Source organism: Peromyscus maniculatus, chromosome 12, assembly GCF_049852395.1.
Source record: "Peromyscus maniculatus bairdii isolate BWxNUB_F1_BW_parent chromosome 12, HU_Pman_BW_mat_3.1, whole genome shotgun sequence".
NCBI classification, from domain to species: Eukaryota; Metazoa; Chordata; class Mammalia; order Rodentia; family Cricetidae; genus Peromyscus; species Peromyscus maniculatus.
The window spans coordinates 56,157,832-56,162,384 of record NC_134863.1 but is presented as its reverse complement, the minus strand read 5'-3'; the positions used below and the strand labels follow the sequence as shown (position 1 = coordinate 56,162,384).

General features: G+C 38.9%; 1 pseudogene; it reads left to right on the top strand.

Annotated features, from left to right (window-relative positions):
• The first annotated feature begins 559 nt into the window (after positions 1-559).
• On the top strand, positions 560-4,213 carry LOC121821542 (large ribosomal subunit protein uL16-like; annotated as a pseudogene).
• The last annotated feature ends 340 nt before the right edge of the window (positions 4,214-4,553 follow it).

Sequence of the window (4,553 nt, the reverse complement as noted above, 5' to 3'; positions counted from 1 at the left end):
CTTCCTACTATAACATTAATAAATTGTTTTCTGCTAAATCTGTCAGCTTTGGACTTGTACTCTGACACAGACACACAGGATTTCCCTAGTCTAACCCTTTCTCCATCTTTGTTCACAATCAGATCTTGTTACTTTTTGTTGTCTTCAGAGTGGCCTCCTTGCATTGACTTTCCACGTTTTCACTATTTAACATCAGAATATTCTCTAAATAGAAATTTTATTCTTATATTTTTACATATACTTGCTACTATGGTAGTATAATGTTCTTCAGTTATTGCCTATTTGCAGTAGATGGCTATTAACGTAGCCACCCACTGTGGAGAATTAGAGAATTCAGAATGATTAACCTTAAAGGAACATCCATATCACACTTCTTCCTTCAAGTGCTCAGAAATCATTGCACAAGGAGGGTTATATCGAATGGACAAACCGGAAGAGATGGATGACTATATGGAAGCAGTGTCTTCCACACACTATAGGGGGTCTTCATTTATAAACTCACAGAAGTTGCAAGAATACCTACAAGACCTCTGCAAGGTCAAGCCAGCGAAATCACAAGATGGAGCAGGTAGGTAGGCCTGGGAACTTACCTGTAGCAGTAGAAGTATTGGCAATTATTAGATGCTAGAAGAGAGAGAATCCATTTTCTTTAAGAGTTTGACACTGGAAGTTCAATCACACTCTATTGTCAGGCTACACATCCAAAAATACTTGGACAGCACAAATTAGACTAGACTGATAATAATAATAATAATAATAATAATAATAATAATAATAATAAAACTAAATTAAATTAGAGGACACAAAGTTGGTTGAGAAGGAAGGGGGAACAAATATGGGGGAGTTAGGGAGGGGATAAATAAGATAGAAATACATTGCATAAAATCCTCAGAACTAAAAAAAAATGTGGAAAAAATGAGATTATGAGATTGCAATCAAATGCTTAGAACTAGAAAACGGTATACAGACTGAGGTGACCGAGTCCCTGAAATGTAAAAAGAACATGTTCTCAATGATGGTGTGGATCCTATCACTGAATCTTTAGATTTGTTGTATTGTTTAATTTAGCACATCTGTATAGTCCAAGAAACTAGAAAGGGATTATTGGTGTGGAATGGAAAAAGCAGATACAAGGGAGAAGATATGAAGAAAAAAATGGCAATTATGACTAGGAAGGGGTCAAAGTGGAGGAAGACAGGGGAGGGAGGAAGTAAGGGGAGGAAGTAAGTAAGGAAGTAAGAGGAAGGAAGGGGAGGGAGAGAAGTAACCAACACCAATAATGTACAAAAAGTCATTTGAAAATCTAGTATTTAAAATTCTTGATTTTATGATTACTTTTAAATTCTGTGTGTATGGGTGCCTCTGTGTGGAAGGTTGTGCATGCAAGAGCAGTGTCAGCAGAGACTAAAGGAAGCATTGGAGTCCCTGGGTCTAAAATTGTAGGGGGTTGTGAGCTGCCTGACCAGGGTGATCAGAATTGATACTGGTTCTGGGACTTGTTCATGGGTCCTCTGGAAGAGCAGTGAATGATCTTAACTGCCAAGCCATCTTTCCAGTCCCTAAATCTATTTTATAACACACACACACACACACACACACACAAATATTATATATATTTACATTGTTTGTTGTTTTTTTGCTCCGGGGGGGGAACAGCTCACAAATAAATCATATGGAAGCTGTTTTTTCTTATAAATGCCCAACCTTAACTTGGCTTGTTTCTAGTCAGCTTTTCTTAAATTATCCCATCTCTCTTTTGCCTCTGAGCTTTTACCTTTCTCTATTTATGCATATCTTTCTTTCTCCATAGTTTGTTGTGTAACTGGATGGTTAACCCCTGGAGTCATCCTCTCCTACCCTTTCTCACTCCTGGGATCTCTCTTTCTTCCTTCTATTTCTTCTATCTGCTTGCCAGCCCCACCTATCCTTTTTCCTGACTTGCTGTTGGCAGTTCAACTCTTTATTAGACCAACCAGCTGTTTTTAACAGGGAAAGTAACACAGCCTCAAAGAGTTAAATGACTGCAGCATAAAAGAATGTAGCACATCTTTGCATCATTAAAACAAATGTTCCACTGCATAAACAAATGTAATACATCCTAAAATAATATTCCACAACAATATACATATAGATAGATATTGGTGAAATTATTAAGGCCACTCCACATAGTTAAAACGGAGATTTATTAGTGGTGTAACTTACAAATGAAGGGATAGATAGATTGAAGGGTCTGGGGAAGGTGTGTTGCAGTCTGGTGGTGTTCTCACAAGAACTCTGCTCGGTTAACTTCCACTGTCCAGGGTCCAGGAACAGAGAGAGCATGGCGCATCCAGATCTCAGGTCTTCATGGCCCTCTCTTGGCCCGGCCTTGTAGGCATGATAGTTATCAAAGCCTCAATGGGGGTTGAAACTTCTAGACCAAAGCAGGAATGGCTACCCACTACAGATAGATAATAGATAATAGGTAGATAAATAGATAGATATATAGATACATAGATAGATAAGGATGGATAGAATGTACATGTATCTATTCCTATAAAAGAGCTTAATTGGAGTTATGCTACATAGGGAATAATATTCCTTCCAGAAGCCATAAGTTGCTAAATACAAATCTTAACACCTGGGATACCTACTTTTGAGGTGTTGGTCAGTAGTGTCCTGCAGACCTCTTAGACTATGTACCATCTATTGCTAATACTCTTGGTATAGTTTCCACAACTTGATGGTAAAACTCTATTGATAAAGACACCACACACTTTAATCATGGGATATGGAGAAATCAAGTTAGGACTGAACAGTAAATGTTCTCCCTGCTACCTAGGCTTCACAACACCAGAATGTGTAATGGGGATTTTCAAGGAAATGAAATCTGCAATGGTCTTGACCAACTGTGAACCTGGTGAGATAAGAAAGTAACCAGAGAAATATATACACATATATACAATACTGGTACTAATGTTATGAAAGGAACAGACTGCTTTCCAGTTGGATTTAAGGCTCAATATGCCTGAAGAAGCACATCACTTGTATGTATGCTTATATATTGTGTTTTATGACAGAGAACACTGGTTCTGTTATTTTTAAATTGAATATGTGATTTCTTCATAGTTATTTAATATTTTTCTTTGCTGCTGGTCCTTCAACACAAACTATTCTTTATGTGTGATGAAAAATTTTCAAGAACTGCATATCAATAAGTGTACAATGGTTATGTACATTGAAAACAGTGTGGCTTAATTCTAGCTTTCAGAAGCCTGAAAAAAAAATCACAGAAGACTGGATTTGCAAAGCCTGCTCTGAAATTGCTTTTCAGATTCTAAAGTGATGGAGAATAAATGTTTCAACTTGTATTATAAAACTCCACTTATGATTTAAAAATTATATTTGAAATAAATGATTAAACTGTTAAAACATGTATTAGGAAACGCTGTGATATTCTATACGGCAATGTGCACAGCTAGCTGTTTTATTACTGCAGAAAGGAGGCAGAAATACAAATGGTTTCTGTTACAGCCCTGTACTCCCATTCCAGTGTCTCAGTATTTGCAACTGAAACAATTTTGTGGGTTTTTAAAATCAAAATAAGAAGATATTAGAGCTCTTTCCTCCAGGGAGCCATGGAAGAAGATCCTCTTGTGATCCTGGGCAACCACCCCTCCACAGTATTATCAGTATTGTAAAAACAAGATGTACCCAAAGTCATGCTTCTCTTGGTGCATGCCAAATGACAAGATCTTTCACTTGGGAAGGAAGGAGGCAAAAGTTGATAAATACATACTTTGTGGCCACATGATGTAGGATGAGACTAGGCAACTGATCTACGAAGTCTTGGAGGCCTCCTGTATTTGTACCAAGAAATGCATTATAAAGAGTCGTGGGAAAGATGGCTTTCATACATGAGTGAGGCTTCAACCTTCCCACATCACCTCATCAACAAGATGCTGTCCTGTCCTGGGGCTGATATGTTCCGTACTGTTATGCACAGTGCCTTTTGGAACCCCAGGGCACAGAGGCCAGGGTTCACATTGGTTAGGTCATTAGATCCATACAAACAAAGCTGCAGGAAGGAAGACAAGATTGAGGCTCCAAGGAGAGCCAAGTTCAGAAGATCCACACCTCAAAGAAGTGGTGTTTCACCAGGTGTAATGCAGGTGGATCTGAACACAAGGTAGCTGAAAAGCGACTCTTCTCCAATGGCTATGGAGTCAAATAAATCCCATTTCTGGTCTCCTGGACAAGTAACAGGCCTTGCAGTACTAAGATCTTCCACTGTGCTCTCTTATATCCAACCAAATCATGTTCAGTAATAAATTTCACATCTAGTCTGGGAAAAAAAAGGAGGAAGAGGAGGAAGGGAAGGAGGAGGAGGAAGAGGAGGAGGAGGAGGAGGAGGAGAAGGAGGAGGAGGAGGAGGAGGAGGATTATTAGTGCTAGAGAGATGACTTTAGTGGTTTAGGGCAAATACTGCTCAAGATGACTGTCTGAAATTTTAGTCCCAGGGATCTGATGCCCTTTTCTTGCCTCTGCAGGCACCAGGCATGTACACAGCACTC